Raw genomic sequence first — 19,857 nt, forward strand, 5'->3', positions numbered from 1 at the left:
AATAACCCAGCAAATACCCTTGGCACATATTTTCACATTTTAAAACGGGTTTATTTTGGAAATATTATCCCTTTTTCGCTACTGGTAGCGTTGCTGGAGGTGAAAAAACGGCGGTGTTGCTAAATCTTGTGACAAAACCACTGACGAACTTGAAGGATATAGAGGAGCAGAATGGGGACTTGGAGATACCTTCCGGCCACCTTTACCACAAACGAGCAGCAGTGTCTGTCAGCTAGAATTTCCGCTGCGCTGGTACAGTAATCCACTATGAGCTGATCTAGTGTGGTCTCTGGTAGATATTCCTTTGTGTTATATAACAAACCTTCGTTTAACAGATTTTACAGCTTCTCATTGAACGATACATATGTGTTGTTCACTACTCTACAGTAGAATTGTTTAGGATTTTAACATTTTTCATTTCTTTGCTCTTCTGATGTCGTTCGGATTCCGAAATGTTCTGTTTCTAGCTGTGTGTATTACATATCTTAAGGTATTCCATCCATAAAGAACGCCATCACAAGGCCGGGATTGTCGACAAACACAAATGTTTGTTTCCCGTATCAGTCACTTATCTGTTTGCCACTATGTGTTTCAATGGTTCACACCATCAGCTTTAGCTGAAGAACTGTTTAGTCATGTAGGTCGTCTTAGTGAAGAGCACGCCCCCCCCCCCCTTCCACAACAGCAAACCATGTGCAAGGCTGGTTATGTTGCATCTTTTGCAGATAATAAAATTGTGTTTTTAGAAAAGACACTCTTAAACTGCATAAATATCAACGTTAGAAGAAAGCGTACTTACAACAGAAGTAGACTTAAACTTAATAAATATGAATTTGTGAGAATAAAGTGTACTTACAAGAGAAGTAGAGTTGCAAAAAGGCCGCATACCGTTACTTGCTGTACATTATCCTTACAGTGTCACTCCACACGTATTACACATGTTACAGACATTCTTCCTCACATGAAGTACAAAAAGTAATTGAGAGATGCATTTACTGGACCTTACCTACTCCTTGCTGTACATCACAAGCCAGTTATTATATTAAATAGCTCTACATATAAATATGCTTTATTTTATTTTAAGAAATATGAATTTGCTGTAACAAAATCTGGATATGTTCACAAAATAATTATTGTACTTGGTGGTTTTACGTACCTAATATTTTCTTTGTTTATTTCAGACAATGTGATGTGCTGCAACAGAATATCTACATGTGGACATTTCATTTATTACATATAAATGCTTATCCATAAAACAGGCTAACTTCGCGTCCGACACTTTGCTGAAAGATTTTTTGTTTGTTTTTGTTTTTATTTAATTGAATTTTTATGTTGTTCACAAACTGCAACACCTTCCAAGCTTGTGACGGTAATTAAGGCCACATAAGCATGGTCTTTTCCGAATGTACTTCTGACCAAAAGCTATTCTGGTAGCTGGAGTCCAATGACTTTTGCATTCTTGTGGAGATATTTACATACCCCGTAAGAAATATTTCTTTATGTCTATCCCAGAAGTGAAATACCGATTTTCATTAATTTAGATTTAATTTTTTTTAATAAAACGATATATTTTCTTAAGAATTTTCATCCCTTATTGCACTTCCTTAGGGCCTGAATTTCCAGAAACACTGAAACACGTATTTTTTTCTTTGTAACCGAGAAGTCATATACAGACTGTCATAGATACAGCCTCATAAATTTTTTAGTCGCTTTTTTGTAATTATTTATTTTCAAAACACTTTCACCCACTATTTTATCCCTTTCGTGGTAGAATTTTCAAAAACGCCGAAACAGCTATTTTTTATTTTCTGACTGTGGAACCAAGCCCCGTGTGGAATTTGCTGGTCTCCCATCGGGCGCCTCCCCAGGTGTCTGATAGGGGAATGCTCACCAGATACGGCGGGTACCGGGGAAATAAAATACCCGAGGTGGACCAAAACTAGCAACTGCTGCCTTGTAATATGATATTGTTCATCAAAGGCTAAAGCAAGAAAACCTTGAATAAAAATTACCAGGTGGGTTGGGGATTGTGTAGTGGGCCAGCTCCTCACTCACATAAAAATCTAAAAATGCTAAAAAACCTAACAATATGCCTCGGAAAAATTGGAACTTTGGACGACGAACTGGCGATGAGAAAGGGAAGATGATGTTTGGATGCTGGAATGTGCAAGGTACTTCCATTAAACTAAATTTACTACCTGCAGAACTTGAAATGTTCAACATGAATGTTGTTGTACTCTCTGAAACAAAGAAGAAAAGCCAAGGAGTAGAAGGTCTGGATAATTATGTACATGTATCAGTAGGGTATCAAAAGCAGTAAGAGAAAAAACAGAAGTCGCCAATATGATAAAGAAAGTATGGAGAAAAAGAATCACAAATTGGACATTCATCAATCAGCGTATTATAACTGCTGAAATGGCAGTATTTGCTTCGGAAGTTGTGGTTATTGGTGTATACGCAACCCGTACGACACCAAAGATAAGGAGAAAATTACATTCTGGGCCACTATCAGGGAGACTATTGAAAAAATCTCAAGAAGAAAGGAACTGATTATTATGGGAGACATGAATGGAAGCGAAGGCTGTAGAATAGCAGGAAAACATGGAGAGGAAGCATATAATGGCAATGGGGAACGATTGATTGTAATTTTTGAACAATTTGATCTAAAAATTACCAACACATTTTTCAAACACAGCCGGCCGGAGTGGCCGCGCGGTTCTAGACGCTGCAGTCTGGAGCCGAGCGACCGCTACGGTCGCTGGTTCGAATCCTGCCTCGGGCATGGATGTGTGTGATGTCCTTAGGTTAGTTGGGTTTAATTAGTTCTAAATTCTAGGCGACTGATGACCTCAGAAGTTAAGTCGCATAGTGCTCAGAGTCATTTGAACCATTTTTTCAAACACAAGGACATTCATAAATGTCCTTGGCAACAGAACACTAGAGAACTTCGTTCTATAATAGATTATATTATCATTAGGCAAACAAGTACTTTCTAGGCAGCAGACGTCAGATCTTACAGAGGAGCCCAGTGTGGATCAGACCACTATCTAGTGAAAATGAAATCTTTTTGGCCATGGAAGAATGCAAGGAATGATACAAGTAACATAAATAAAACGAACCAGACTGAAAAAGATGAAAATTTACCTTTTAATATTGACAGGCTAAAAGACGAAAGTATCAGAACACTCACTGTGGCCAGGATGGAAAGGAAACTGGTTGAATCATTTGAAGGAAGTACAGAGGAAGTATATGATTATATAAAAACTAATGTGAAAATCATAGCAACAGAGGTGTTGGGTAAAAAAGATAGCAACCACAAGCGTGCAGCAGAATGGTGGTCAAAGGAAATAGAGATCCTCGTTAGAGAAAAACGAAATGCGTTCCTCCTGTGGGTGAATGATAAATCAGAAGAAACAAGATCAATATACAAGGAAAAGAAGAATGAAGAAAAAATAAGGATGGGAAAAAATGAAGCATGGGAAAGAACATGTAATAGCAAATTAGGATTTGGGTGAGCAAAAGAAGCATGGTCAGTATTAAAAGGGCTTCAACAGGATACAAAAAGCAAAACCAATCTCCATCTGATAACACAAAAGGAATGGGAAGAGTGTTTCCAAGAATTATTAAATGAGGACAGAGAAGAATATATAGCAGAAGGAACAGTGGAAGAAAATAGACAGGAAGATGATGAGATCCAGATTTTAGAAAGTGAAGTACTTCAGGCGTTGAGATCAGGAAAGAATGGTAAATCACCTGGACCAGGCAATATCAGTCTCGAGTGTCTGAAATATGGTGGTGACAAAATTGTGAAACTGATAACACAGCTATTTAACAAAATGATACAAGGAGATTCAGTTCCCAACGAGGTGAAGCTAGGTTACATTAAGACCATATTTAAGAAAGGGGATCGCAAAATTTGTTCAAACTATCGAGAAATTTGTGTTACAAACTCATAATGAGAATTTTACGAGAATAATTAAAAACAAACTGGAAAAAAAATTTAGAACCCAGGAAGAACAATGTGGTTTTACCGCTGGGAGATTTGTATAGACTACATTTTCACATTACGACAGATTTTGGAGAAACAATAGGGAAAAATAAAAAAAATATAGGATTAATTTTCACAGATCTAGAAAAAGCGTATGATACTGCTCTAAGAAAATTAGTTTGGAGAGCACTACATATGGCAAACATACACCCGTCCTTGATTAAAATAATACAACAGATGTATAAAGATAACATTTCCCAAGTGAAAGTTGGTAATATACTTTCACAGAAATTTAGAAAAAGCGAAGGCCTTTTACAGGGCTGTCCCATGTCACCATCATTACTTGAAACCGATATAGATATTAGCTTTAGAACATGGTCTCGTAAATATAATGGTATGGGATTAGAAATAACAGATGGAGTTTACCTTCATCATTTATTGTTTGCTGATGATCAAGTAGTCGTAGCACAAGATGGGGAGGATGCTAGCTATATGTGCAATCAACTAGCAGTAGAATACAAAACTTGGGGTTTGAAGACTAATGACCACAAAACAGAATACTTGACTAATGATTCAGATGAACTATACGTTGAAGGAAAAAAATCAAAAGATAAACACTTTCTGTTATTTGGGATCCATTTTAGAAATCTAGGGAAAATCAGAGCCAGAAATCAATAAAACAATTAGTAGCAGACGGAAGGACATTGGGATGCTTAACTCAGTCTTATGGAGCAAGAATGTAATGATCAGAACTAAAAAATTGATATACAAATCTATATTAGAGAGTGTGGTTCTGTATGGAGCTGAGACCTTGACAATTGACCTGAAGCAGATTAGAAAATTTCAAGCTCTAGAGATGGACTTTTAGAGAAGATCGGCAAGAATCTCCAGGAAAGAAAAGATAAGGAACACCTAAGTAATAAGGATAATGGAAATAAAAGAAAGAATATATGATGTAATGGATAGGAAGAAATTACAGTGGTACGGGCGTGTACGACGAATGGAGAAAGCCAGAATACCAAACTTAATACTGGAGTGGGGACCGGAGGGGAGAAGAAGAAGAGGACGACCTATGACCACCCGGCTCGAAAATGTACAGCACACAATGAGGAGAACGGGCGCAGAGGAAGAGTACACACAAGATCGAAACACCTGGAGAAACATTCTGAAAATGTAGTTTAAGAACGTTTATTCTTTGTATAGTTATTTCCTAGTAAATTATTATGTTGGAGATAAGCCTCTGTAATGAGGAAAAACTCAAAATAATGAAAATAGAAACCAACCACCAATTTTTGTAGTTCTAGCTTCAAACTTGCCTTAATAGCGACATACTTTCAGACAGCCTCGCATCTCCTATTTACCCCCTTAGGAGTGGAATTTTACACAATCCCTTCTTAAACGATGCCTCCACAGTTCCTCTCTCCATCTCCAGCGGCGTGGGCTGTGCGATGATGAGCCAGTGAATCAGCCTGACCCCTGACCACCCTCTTAGGTGTTGAATTTCCAAAAACAGTCAAACATATTTTTTCATTCTAACTGAGAAGCTAAATTTAAAATTTCGCGGATTTAGCTTTAAAAATGCTTTCATAATAAAGTATTTTCTTAAAAAATCCCCCCCCCCCCCTGGAACCCTCCTCGGGGCTCAATTTCCAAAAACACTGAAACACGTCCCTTGTAATCTGTAATAGATAAGTCAAATATCAATATTCATAGATGTAGCTTTAAAAATACTTTAGCAGTTCTTTAATAATGATATTGTTTCTAAATAACCTCTCATCGAATATTCCACTCCCACAGGATTCGAATTTCGAAATATCCCTTCTTAAACGACGTCCACATATTCTCCAAATTTCGAATTTGTATCCTTAGCGGTTTGGGCTGGGCTGTGATAACTCTTCAGGACATTGCTTTTTATACATAGAGATTATAACAGATTATACATGTATGTTGTGGGCTGAACTTCCTGAGAAATGAATGGAAGATTTAAATGAAATGTCCATTGAAATTCTAGATTATGAAAATTCTTGAAGTACTTTGTCAAAACTATTGAAAAGGTTAGTCGAGCCTGTTTCGCCATTGTCACTGAGTAGATTTCGTCCAAAGTTTTTGTTGTGGATATATATTTCTGGTTCTTCATAAAGTGATACCTTGCTTCATTTGTTCAGTGTATGTAGTATCTTAAGACTGCTTTGTACACCACCAAATGTATGCCCTGTATCTCTTATACAGGTTCCTATTGCAGATTTGTGTGGTGTGTTATATCGCGAGGTGTTGATGTGTTCTTTAAATTTGGTGTGAAGGTTTGACCTTCGTAGTCAAATGGACATTTGTTTCACATGTTTGTATATATGCCAGGGGTGAAGATTTATCTTGGCTGCGTTTCCGGCTAAGGAGATGCCTGATCTCTAACAACCAGACCAGCCGATGATTAACCACGTGCTCCAAGTTATTTCCTACACATCCCTTAAGACGACGCTCCGGTAACTACTCAGGCATTGCAGTCCTTTCCCTATTTGAGGGTACGTATCAGAATTGCCTCTCTGCATGATTCAGGGCAGTTGCCTGTCTGCCAGGTGAGATTAAAACAGTCAAGGAGGATTTCCTTTGGCGCTGCTGGCAAATGTTAAAGCGTGCAGTACCAGAGATGGTCGTGACCGGGTGCAGCGCCACGAGTATCAGACAATGCCGACTTCACCTCCCACATAGACCCTCTCTACAGTCGCACGGTAGCGGCAAAGCGCTGTATCCTGGCCGGAATTGGTAGTGGTCTGTGGAAAATGCTCTACCATTGTCTGGGCGATGTTTCTGTGTGTTGTTTGGAGACACCCCTGCTGCTATTGGTAAAGAGCTGCGTTTACCAGAAATTTTCCAGATGGCTTCCTTTCGTAGAACAAGTGGAACGGTTGGTAGATTCCAGGTACGCTTGCCATGAATCTCTCTTGCTTTCCTTAATTATGTGTTGGGCCTTGGCTCTTGCTACACGAAACGCTGTGAGGTTCTCTGCTGTGGGGCGGCATATAAACAGACGAAGCGCCGCACAGTTGGCCTGGATGGCTGAGTGGCACTCACTGGTAAGTTAAGGCGTAGCTTGGCTCCTACGACGACCTGATAACTTTGGGACGGAAAAGTCAGTGGCATGACTCGAGTACCGTGGTCCACCCACTGTCGTGATGTTCAAATACAGCCATCTGGCTGAACAGCGCGCAGCTAGCCCATCCGTTTTGGCGGCTTCACTGCAGATAAGACTCCATCCAGTAGGTGACTCACGAAGGTATAGCCCCATAGTACAGGGGCATCTGACACTTTAAAATGCGTTTCCTGCATCAACAAAAGCACAGGGGACATTCCTGTCGTAGGATTTTCAGTTCCTCCACATGTGTCCCGAATAAATTAATTATCCACTGTAGGATGGGAGCCACTTACCACGGGCGTAGCACTATCATCCAGACTTTCTGCCGTGGGTGGAGGCTCGGCTCAGTCTTGGCACGAGGTAATTGCCTCAGTCTGACATCGAGGTCCATCACTTCTGAAGAAGAGTCGAGAGAGGAATCAGACTGGATGACATCGACATCGTCAGATAGTATGCTTCTCGCCCCCGTCAGTGGGACACTTTTCGCCTTCGACTTTTTTTTCCGAAGAGGCTTCGGAGCCACAATCTCTGTTTGTGTAGCAGCATTCGCTTTCTGCACAGGCCGTTTCAGTACTGAAGCCAAGAATGTGGCGAACGTCGGCAGCACCGTTATGGACTTCTTATATGGAGTGCACTTTGGATCTTTCGTTCTTGAAGATATACACTGCAGATTCCAGACAGGATGAGCCCCAGAGCAGTTCCTCCTTGGTGGGAGGTCTTACCACATTTGCTACAAGTGGCTTTTCCCTTACTCACAAGAGTAGTATGCCCAAGGTACTGACAACTGAAGCAGCACATTGTATTGGGACATATAGTCTTTCGCTGAGCCAAAGGAAACCTGGCAATGTGCTCTGGAAGCTTCGTGCTGCTAAAAGTCAGGATAAAGGAGTCGAATTTGACAAGATCGCCATTCACCCTTTCCATGATATTCTGCACATCAACTATTCCTTCTTAGGTCCACTCGACTTGTAGTTGTTATTTGAGAATGAGCACCAGACCCTTGAATATCCCAACACTCTTGCTGCAATTCAATGTGGTGTGGAGCTCAGTTTCAGTGACATACTCCCCAAGGCATTTTGCTTCCTGCAGGTTGGTTGAGTGCTGGGAATTAGAGGTTCGCAGCCGCCTGACTGACTTTAATCTCCCTGCGATGCCCTCTAAGCCTTTTTGAATATAAAAAGGCAAAAACTTCTCAGAGTTGCCCTCCTTACGTTTCACAACCAAAAAAACATTCTGACCAGCACCGTGCGTTCTGTTACTAAACACAGAATTAATTTTAACAACTCCAGAATATGGAGGAATCGTCTCACAACAGCCCTTGTGCGACTGGCTGCTCGTACCTCCAAGTAGCCCACGCATTCCACTGCGAGGAAGCAAAGATGTCGAAGGTTTCATCTCCGTCCCACGAGCAGCTAGGGAAATAAAAGTCCACCTACACAGATCCCTGTGTGCCTACGTAAGCCTTAAATGTCGTACGACAGATTCCGCAGAGGTTGCCCATACCGACTGGTCCACCTCAATAGCCATGCATCTCATCAGTGCACAACACACCTTGAGACTGACAGATTTTTTTATAGAGGTTTCCACCGTTTCGGCATTCAATTCAAGATAGGCGTTCCCTGTGACGCACAACATCCATTGCCGCACCATACAGTTGTCGCTGAAGCAAGCCCAGAGTTTATGGTGGCAGTGACCAGCAAATGAATGCTGAGCCCCCGAGGGCGAAAGTAGTAGCCGGTATAATAAAACGTAGCTGTTTCGAATTAACGAAAGAATATATATTGTCAATGTTCCTCGCCCTGTTCCAACCTCTTGCTGGAAATACATAGACACGTACATTGCAAATCATTGTAGGATACATATGGCTCTTAAAAAAGAGTAAGCGTAGTCTGAAACTGAACTTGGTATTTCGAAACTAGTCGCCAGGATAATAAAATGCAACAGTGACGGAATTACAGTAAAAAAAAAAGTCCGTGTTGCTGGTCCTGTCCTGACTTGATGTTGGAATAACGTATAATAAACAAGCTCTGATCCATAATTTTCGGCAAGTACTCTTAAGAAGTGCTATTGACAGTAAGTGCTGCTATTCTCAAATTGGATCCACAATTGACCATCCATTGTGTTCAAAGTAATAAATAAGCTTTGACTACGCATCTGCTATTGCATGTTGCTGCTTATATTCTTCTTTTGTGGGATTTGTTTTCGCCATATGCCCCAGATTTCGGTTTTACGATTCAACCCCTTCCATTTTGAGATTAATCTTATTTACACGTAGAACATTACCTATACTCAAACAGGTAGCCTAATTTCTTTAAAAGTGAACTGTATTATTTAAGTCTGTGCTTCACGTTTAATCTTTTTTATAGGACCTATGGAATTACATCATTTATAGGAAGCAGCCTTAATTCGCCAAGATCTGTATCAAACGATATTGTAAAGAACTGTGTTCTAGATCGTGAAAAATATTTTTCTCTTGCTATAATATAGCACTTGTGCGTAATGCTTACATCGTCTGCCTTGCAGTCTGTGTTAACAATTTCCAAGTAGTTTACATATGATGAAATATATCTGTGTATTTATAACCCTTTCTAGTTCTTGATGACCTGGAAGGTTTACCTATACACGTGTCAATTTTTGAGTACTGTCATTACCCCGCCGGCCGGAATGGCCGAGTGGTTCTAGGCGCTTCAGTCCGGAACCGCGCTGCTGCTACGGTCGCAGGTTCGAATCCTGCCTCGGGCATGGATGTGTGTGATGTCCTTAGGTTAGTTAGGTTTAAGCAGTTCTAAGTTCTAGGGGACTGATGACCTCAGATGTTAAGTCCCATAGTGCTCACAGCCATTTGAACCATTTTTTTTTTTTGTTATTACCCCGCTAAACAAACTTCACAATACTGTTAAACACCACAAAGCAGCTGTTCTATGAGACATTCGTTGATAGACACCACGTAGATGTGATGACAACGGAGTACGCCAGTGCACATTTTAAGTATTGTCTGTTGGCATTTAATACATCTACACAATCCGCAAGATTTTGAGCAGTTCTCTACATTGCACAGACAGTTACATCATGCAAAAGATGTCTACAGATGATCAAATACATACAACACTCACAAGAATATTTAACAGTCTAACTCCAGTTAAATATTACGATTGCTGCTGCACTCTGACACCGATCGATGTACTGGTAATGCTTTCTCTGGAACGAATCTCACTGTCTGATGCGCACACGTAAGAAAAATCTCTCGCGGTTATCGATGTCCTTAATGTTTACGTCCCTCACGATAGGACACACACTCATTTTCTCTGGTCATGCCACAACACAAGCCACAGTAACATCAAACTGCAATATAGACACTTTTATTACATAAATAGTGCAGTTATCTTTTATATCCGTACAGTGCCCGAAAAATTTATGGTATACATACACTCTAACATGCTATATGTCTCGTTTCTCCTCAGTCCTAGGAAATTATCTGACAAAGTCGTTGAATCATCGCTTCTGGAAAGTGTTGCCAAGATTCTCTCAAACACGTGTTATGAAGGACAGACGTCTGGAACTGTGTTCAGATAATGAATACCGCACCCGCGGACGTAATGCTTGGAAAGGCATCACCGACGCGCAGGTTGGTGCACTGTAATCAACATCAGTACCGATAGAACAGCAAGGACAATGCTGGGGTACGCTTAGGACTGTCGATGAGGGGGGTGTATTGTTACAGCCGTATTCCCCGTCCTGTTTCTGCACTACAGCAGATCCAGTTGAACACTTGCATTGCTATATTGGCTGTTGATATACTTTCCGGGATGTGAGGTCGTGGTCCAAGAACTTTTCTGCTCCTTACGTTTCGTCCAGGACTGCGCTGGACTTCCTCAGAGGCGCTGCTCCGCTGAATATTATCGCGAATATAGAAGCAGGTATACGAAATATCCCTAAGGCAACCGCGAATGCAATTCGAATTGAAACCACTAGAGTTTTAAGCCACAGCAAACCTCTAGAAAGTAATTTAACAAAAGGTGAGAGGAAGGCTCTTATGGATTTGAATGCAGATGAAGAAATAGTGGTTCTTCCTGCAGATAAAGGGAACGCTACTGTTGTTATGAATACAGAAGATTACTGAAGGAAAATTTTGAACCTTTTAACGTCAGGACAGTATAAAAAACTTGCGAGGGATCCTACAGCCAGTGTACTTAGGAAAACAAATAATTTGATTAAGTCATCTATCTCTATCCGAAAAGAAGATAAAAGAACTTTGTTGAAAAGTGAAGCTATGTGTCCTCGATTGTATGGTGTACCTAAAATTCATAAAATAGATTTTCCTTTAAGACCCATAGTCAGTGCCATCAATTCTCCCACTTATGAAATAGCAAGATATTTAACAACTTGTTTACAACCATTTATTGGAAAAACTGACTCATATATAAAAGATTCGCGTCATTTTATTGAAAAACTAGAGGGACTAACTCTGGCCCCTGAAGATATTCTTGTAAGTTTTGACATTGTGTCTTTATTCACAATGATTCCTGTTAACGAAGTTATGATTTTCATAGCGGATATTTTTCCAGAAGATTTGACTGTTCTTTTCAGACATTGTCTTACATCAAGTCAGTTCCAGTGGGATAATGAATTTTATGAACAACTTGATGGAGTAGCAATGGGTAATCCATTAGGCCCTGCGATTGCCAATCTTTACATGGAGAAATTTGAACAATCAGCCCTAGACAAAGCTAATAACAAACCATCTCGTTGGTATCGATATGTAGCTGACACACTTGTGGTTTGGTCCCATGGCAGAAAGGCCTTGGACGATTTCTTTGATTATCTAAATAAAATTCACCCAAAAATACAGTTTACCATGGAAATAGAAAAGGATAACAGAATATCTTTCTTGGATGTCTTAGTTATGAGACGGTCCGATATCTGCTTGGAATATAAAGTTTTTCGGAAGGCAACACGTACGGACAGATATTTGCATAAAAATTCTAATCATCATTCACAACAAAAAAGGGGTGTCATAAAAAGTCTTGTCGATCGGGCGGAACGGATATGTACACCTGAACATTTGGATGCTGAAGTGAAACATCTGAAGCAGGCTTTTGAAAAAAACGGCTACTCAAGAAAAGAGGTAAATAGAATTTTGCATCCAAGGAACAGAAGACCAAAAGATAAGAATGAACCACAACGACAGAAAAATACAGTAGTTTTCCCTTTTATTAAAAAAGTAACAGATCGGATCGGTAAGATTTTACGAAAACATGACATAAAACCGGTCTTTAAACCAACAAAGAAAATAAGTCAAGATCTGTGAAGGATAAACGCCCTCCCCTGTCGACATGTGGTGTGTATAAAATTCCATGTACCTGTGGTAAAGTTTATATTGGTACTACCAAAAGAAGCGTAAACACGCGACTGAAAGAGCATAAAAGTCTTTGTCGACTTGGAAAAATAGAAAAATCAGCTGTAGCGGAACATGCTCTTCAACCAGGCAACCACCAAGTGAAGTTTTCGGATACCGAAGTTTTATCTACAACGTTAAATTACTATCCACGGCTATATAGAAAAGCAATTGAAATTTATAAACATCACGATAATTTTAATAGGAAAGAGGAGGCTATGAAACTTAGCGATATATGGACAGTGGCTCTACAAAATTGCTAACAATTTTTATCTTTGACAAGGTGGTACTCGATAGTCAACCTTATCTTTGCTGTGGATTATCACTGCTCATCACTTGTCACCTGAACCACGCCCCCCTTTCTCACAATACGTAAGTCGCTCTCAGACAGCCGACCAGTCAGTTGGCAAGACTCAGCGGAGCAGCGCCTCTGAGGAAGTCCAGCGCAGTCCTGGACGAAACGCAAGGAGCAGAAAAGTTCTTGGACCACGACCTCACATCCCGCAAAGTATATCAACAGCCATGTCACCCGGTCGTGAAAGCCTTCAATCTACATTGCTATATTGTTCAGCTGTTTACCGAAATGAATCTATCACCACTTACGTTCGGGTATACTTCTCAGTACGTTGAAATCACAATGCACCACGTCCAATCTATCCTTCCACTACGGGTAGACATACGAAATAGTTTTTTGTTTTTACGTGAATAGTAGTGATATTACTTCCCACAAACGTATGTCGGAACATAAGCCACGGTACCTTCACGTTCAAGCAGCAGTAAGACATTTCTGACTATCAGTTATAGGCGTATAAAAAAATTATGATACGTCCACACTTGCACCAGCGGGGTGTCGTTTTCGCACGGCAAAAAAGCCTCCCACCATTACGTTCTTGTCAATGAATAAAGGATGTAATTACAGTGTAAAAAAGCCCTGGAGTATATTCGGTTTATCGATTTCACCACTTCCACGAAACACAGCCAAGTCGATGTTTGTGTCAGCGCGTTCCATGCATAGCTTCCACCACACACACAATTTTCCCCCTGACTAAAAAATCATTGTGAGTGCGAAATATACTAGAGTAAGTTCACTCGGACTTAATTTTCACGGGCGCAGCAGGTGGGTGCAGAAACCGCAAAACTGTTTTATCTAAGCGTATTTTTAAGTTCATGTTACTAAGCGCCGTACCTGTTTAACACTTTGGAGTAGGAGTGGGATTGACACAGGACGGATATGTTGTTTCAACTGGCAGAATTGAGTTGTTACGAAAAACAAAAGAGCCTGTTAGAGCGTCATATAAAGATTTTGTTTATTACATGTGCGAGAAATGTTGGTACAGCCCTGTTTAGATCCTATAACGTGTGTGTGGGAGGTGAATTTTCAAAAAATGGAATATCATGTAGAAAGCTCCTACACGGCTGAATGCAAAGAATGCTTTATTACAAGCGTGCAATAGAATTGTGTGTGTCTCTTTCAACGCACTAGTTGTTTCTAACTGAATAATGACCATGATTCCATCGCAATTCAGTTATTCAGCTTCAAGTGTGTCCTAGATGTCTGTGAATAAGGAATGCCGTAGTTCTGAGGGGCGGTAGTGAGTGTAGTGTGCAAAGTATGGTCATGCTTTAGTTATCGCTGTTAAAAGGGGGTAATGACTGCGCGCCTCCACTTGTTCGACAACAGAGCTGTAGCCACATGTTAGAAGAAATATTCCATAGCTCTTACTTCCTTACTATGTTACAACAATTAACTTTGAGAACTACGGATTCAGGGGAAAAGAGAATGTCACTGCTTACAGCGTGTCTGAGCTGGCGAAATCATGAAATGCGTTTTTGGATATTTATATGACAACTTGTGAAGAGTCGTCGCCACGTGAACGCTTTTGATTATTACATGTTCCCTACACAATTTGTTACCATTACTACGTGATATATATATTTTACTTGCTACCTGACGTATGTCAAAGTATGAGCCACGTTTTAAGCAGTATGACTCGGATGTGCTATGCCACACTGATGGACCGCTATCAGCGTCCCTTATGTCACTTTATTTTAAACTTTACGGCACCGTGACTCTTCGTTCTCTGAGGCGTCTAGCGGTTAATTTTTTCATAAAAGAAGGGAGGTGTGACTATGAAGCAGAATGCGGATGGGGGAGTATCAGATATTAAGTATTATTTAGCTAACGTGAAGCACTTAAAGAATTGGACAGTTATTTTGGTTCGAATTCATTCAAATAGAGGCAATTAGTGACAGCAACGAAATTAGCAAATGTACCATCATACCGCTAAAAAAATGATCATGTCTTTCTAATCGGTGAACTGTACTTTCACGCAAACAGCAAATCTAAAATAATTGTTAGCGCCCGACACCGGCAGACAAATACGTAGCTGCAGCTGTAGGAAAAATTCCGCAACCATCTGGACGCAGGCTGTGCTCGCAGACGGGCACCGACGTGTCCAGCGTGGTCAGACTGGCAACGTAATAATAATAATGATGGGTATTCTGCAGCCCGGTAATGTGCTACTTCTTTAATGACCTATTTCTTTACTTCTTGATTTCTATGACGGTGAGCGTAGACAGTTCATATTTAAAGATGTTCCGTTAGCAGCGTACACAGAACTTATAGCAGATACATTTTCGGAAAGCGTTGCGTCGCCGAGACCTTTCAGAGAGGTGAAGTGTGATAAAACACGGAAGAGCGTGAAGTGGCTAACACGTGACGAGTATTGGTACACCTCACCTATCGACACGTCAGGAAGTTAAGGTGGAGTTTGACCTGCATCCCGCCGCGCCTGCCGCAGCCCGGCGCTCGCCCCGCCTGCTGAGGGACGCCGGCCGCCGGCTCGCGGCTCCAGGCCGGTCAGACAGGTGTGTGACGCGAGTGGTGGCGCTCGTACCAAACTCCACGTGCCGCGCGCTGCTCAGTGGCTCGTGCAACGCGCCACTAAACTGTTGTTGTTGTTGTGGTCTTCAGTCCTGAGACTGGTTTCATGCAGCTCTCCGTGCTACTCTATCCTGTGCAAGCTTCTTCATCTCCATGTTCCTGCTGCAGCCTACATCCCTCTGAATCTGCTTAGTGTATTCATCTCTTGGTCTCCCTTACGATTTTTACCCTCCACGCTGCCCTCCAATACTAAATTGGTGATCCCTCGATGTCTCAGAACATGTCCTACCAACCGATCCCTTCTTCTAGTCAAGTTGTGCCACAAACTTCTTATGTGATCTACCCATCTAATCTTCAGCATTCTTCTGTAGCACCACATTTCGAAAGCTTCTATTCTCTTCTTGTCCAAACTAGTTATGGTCCATTTTTCACTTCCATACATGGCCACACTCCATACAAATACTTTCAGAAATGACTTCCTGACACTTAAATCTATACTCGATGTTAACAAATTTCTCTTCTTCAGAAACGCTTCCCTTGGCATTGCCAGTCTACATTTTATATTCTCTCTACTTCGACCATCATCAGTTATTTTGCTCCCCAAATAGCAAAACTACTTTACTACTTCAAGTGTCTCATTTCCTAATCTAATTCCCTCAGCATCACCCGACTTAATTCGACTACATTCCATTATCCTCGTTTTGCTTTTGTTGATGTTCATCTTACATCCTCCTTTCAAGACACTCTCCATTCCGTTCAACTGCTCTTCCAAGTCCTTTGCTGTCTCTGACAGAATTACAATGTCATCGGCAAACCTCAAAGTTTTTATTACTTCTCCATGGATTTTAATACCTACTCCGAATATTTCTTTTGTTTTCTTCACTGCTTGCTCAATATAAAGATTGAATAACATTGGGGAGAGGCTACAACACTGTCTCACTCCCTTCCCAACCACTGCTTCCCTTTCATGTCCCTCGACTCTTATAACTGCCATCTGGTTTCTGTACAAATTCTAAATAGCCTTTCGCTCCCTCTATTTTACCCCAACCACTTTCAGAGTTTGAAAGAGAGTATTCCAGTCAACATTGTCAAACGCTTCCTCTAAGTCTACAAGTGCTAGAAACGTAGGTTTGCCTTTCCTTAATCTAGCTTCTAAGGTAAGTCGTAGAGTCAGTATTGCCTCACGTGTTCCAATATTTCTACGGAATCCGAACTGATCTTCCCCGTAATTGTAAGTTTGTCTCGTACGGGCCTTCTCCGTGGTGTCTGTGTTTCCGTTAGAATCCTCCAGTCAGCCTACACACTGCTTCGTACGCCGTAGCCACATGTACACGGAGTCATTGGGCGTACACTCTTTTATTGGGCTTAAATATTGCGAGCAATAAAATGACGCTAATTTTGTGAAACATTGGAAAGTCCAGAATAGAATAAGAAGAAGTTAGCCCCAGCGCCCAGAGGCAGTGGCTACGTGCGTGTGAGATTTGCTCGTGTTCCGTTTCTCCGAAGACCGTTTCGCCCGAAAAGAGTATTTTTTACAGAGCATGTCCGTGACTCGGCAGCTCCTCTATACGGTGAGTAGTTATCTGTTTCGTACTGTCGTTCCTGACTTTTGCCAGCTGTAGGAATATTTTTTGCTAACAATGAAATTGTTCGTCGGGTCGATCTGAGTTAAATTCTCGTGTCGGGAAGCAGCGAATAGTGTAGGCGTTGAGCTGGTGCAGTTCCCCGTTGCCGCCGTCGTCAGCGGCTGACTCTCGGCTGACGAGTGACGCAGTGTGGGGGCGAGGAAGTGCGCCCGGGGGCGGCCCCCGGCCGCTGACTCACGCGGCGGACGCGCGCGGCCCGGCCGGCTCACGCACAGCGCGCCGCGCGCCACGCACTTCGTCGCCAGCCCCTGTCACTCTTCTTCTGCACTGCTACGCTATTAATAATAGCACTCTGCAGAAAAGTCTCCATCCTTGCTTCGTACAGTAAGACAGGGTTAAACTCGTAACCGCTCCAAAACTAACGATTAATGCCCTAGAGAAATCTGCAGGGCGTTCAGAAGGTTTCCGAGTTGCGACCCGTACACTGGAAAAAGCCTATGTGTGTGAGTAACAGCTCGTATATTTGCCCCACCTGATCCCAGTAACTGCTTCCGATGACAACGTGGAAATCGACGCTAGCGCGGTGTAAAACACGTGCGGCCTCTCAAAGCCCTCCACCCTGGTCGAATACGGTTGTCGATCACTCGGGACCACTCAACTTCCGACCGGTTTGGTGTTACACATACTCCTCCCTCCCCCTTACTTGTTCAGCCGCGTTATCTGGCTACCCCTGCTCCAACTGCGGCGCCGCCACGGCCGGGAGCCGTATCCGCGTCTTCCTCCGCAAACCGCCGCCAGATTCCCGGCTGAGAGTGTTCAGCCCGATTGCAAATGTTAGCGTTTCTTCTCCTACCAGTCGCGTGTGAAGCGCGACGAGATTGAGTGTCCCTGTCAGCGTTCAAATTGTCCGGCCTCGTTCTCGCAGTCAATACGGGAGCCACGGAGTACGCAGTCCATCGGCTGTCTGTGGCAGTCTGCAGTTTCTGCCAAACAGTGCGCTCTCTTCTGAATTTCCTCGTATAAAGACGTGGACTCTGACAACAATCTGTCGATTATGAATTGTAGATTAAAAGTCAAGGAACTGCAAAAAGGCGCGAATTTAAGGAGATGGGACCTGGATAAACTGAAAGATCGAGAGGCTGTAGATAGTTTCAGAGAGACCATTAGGAAACCATTGGCAAGAACGGGGGAAAGCAATATACTAGAAGAAGAATGGTTAGCTTTGAGAGATGAAATAGTGAACGCAGCAGAGGATGAAGTAGGTAACAAAACGAGGGCTTGTAGAAATCCTTGGGTAACAGAAGAGATATTGAATTTAATTGGTGACAGAAGAAAATATTAAAATCCAGTAAATGAAGCAGGCGAAAACAAACATAAAAAAACGTTTCAAATGGCTCTGAGCACTATGGGACTTAACATCTGAGGTCATGAGTCCCCTACAACTTAGAACTACTTAAACATAACTGACCTAAGGACATCACACATTTACATGCCCGAGGCAGGACTCGAACCTGCTGCTGCGCGGTATGGGATCCTTAGCAGTATGACTGACGGAGGACACCGAAGAAGTTCAAAGAAGGGAGTTGGTTGTGTGTTATCGCCAAACAGGGAAGGAAGGATCAGGACTGTGATGCTTCCTCGCATGTCGATCCTTAAAACAGCGGCGTTTTCGCTGCGGCGAGTCTTTTCACGAAATTACAATCGCCAACTTTCTCCTCTGAGTGTGAAAATATGTTGTTGACTCCCATCTACGTAGGAGGAAATGACTATCGTGATATAATAACAGAGTTGAGAGCTGACACTGAAAGATTTCGGCTTTCGTTTTTCCCACTTACTACTGGAGAGGGAAACGGCCGTTAAATAGTCAGCAAGTGGTTCTGGGAAACCTCTGCCAAGCAATTGGATGCGAATTACAAAGTGGTCGTGTAGATGTAGACGCAGCGGTGCCTCCCGGCCAACTGACACCTCGTATCTGGGCGTTTTTCCCACCAAAGTCACTGCCTTTTCACATTGTTCAGTCGTGAGAGCTACACTATTAATGTATTTGTGAGTCTTTATCAGTGTATACACAGTTAAAGAGTCTCTAGTCCAATCTTATTCAAATAGAGCTGTGCTATCCCCATGTCATCACGGCTAGTCTTCTCCTCTGTGCTTGCGAGGACAAGGCGGCGTCACGGCTGTAGCAGCTGTAGTAGTCCGTCCCGGATTCGATGCTGTAGGCAGCAGCAGCAGCAGCGGAGTGGCTGCTAGTTTCTCAGCCACGGGGTTCCATCTTTTCAGAAGCTCGTATTGGGGAACGATGGACAACGTCCTTTCCAGAGCAGCCATGCGAGTGTTTGTCTCGAGCGATGTAGGGAACCGGAGGAAAACTCAGACCAGAGGGATAGCTGAGCCGCTGTCTCGGTTGGGTCCCTCCCCCTCCCTTCCGAGGCCCAAAGCGTCCAGTATCATCCGCGAGACCACAGTCAAGGAAAGTGGAACGATACGGCCACTGGAGTCCTGACTTACCGGCAGTCTCCTGAGCACGTGTACTCGACGCACCAACACAGTTCGCCCACGCAACCTCAGTTCTAGACTATTGTCGGTCAGTCTGGGAGCGTTACCAAAGACGAGCTGCACGCTACGTTGGGAGTGGTGCCGAACAGACTGCAATTGGAGGGTAGGGGGAGGCTTACGAGAGAGGTGTCGCACACAGCAGAGCGGAGGGCTCTACTCGCAAAATTCCGAGAACTTGCGCTGTAGTCGTGTGGACAAACGTATACCGCTTTGTCCGAGCCGAGCAGTCGCGAAGGTGAACTCGGTGAAGTGTGGATTCACTCTTTCTTCCACTTACCGTCCGCGGAAAGAGTGGCAAGGATGAATACTGGGGTGGCA

General features: G+C 42.5%; 1 protein-coding gene across 5 annotated transcripts in view; it reads right to left on the reverse strand.

The window, feature by feature from the left end:
• The window catches only part of LOC124788346 (NAD(+) hydrolase sarm1), an 894,874-nt gene that overhangs the window by 213,746 nt on the left and 661,271 nt on the right, over window positions 1–19,857 (reverse strand). The gene's annotated exons all lie outside the window — the stretch shown is intronic.

The sequence above is a fragment of the Schistocerca piceifrons genome, chromosome 1 (assembly GCF_021461385.2).
Source record: "Schistocerca piceifrons isolate TAMUIC-IGC-003096 chromosome 1, iqSchPice1.1, whole genome shotgun sequence".
Classification (NCBI taxonomy): Eukaryota; Metazoa; Arthropoda; class Insecta; order Orthoptera; family Acrididae; genus Schistocerca; species Schistocerca piceifrons.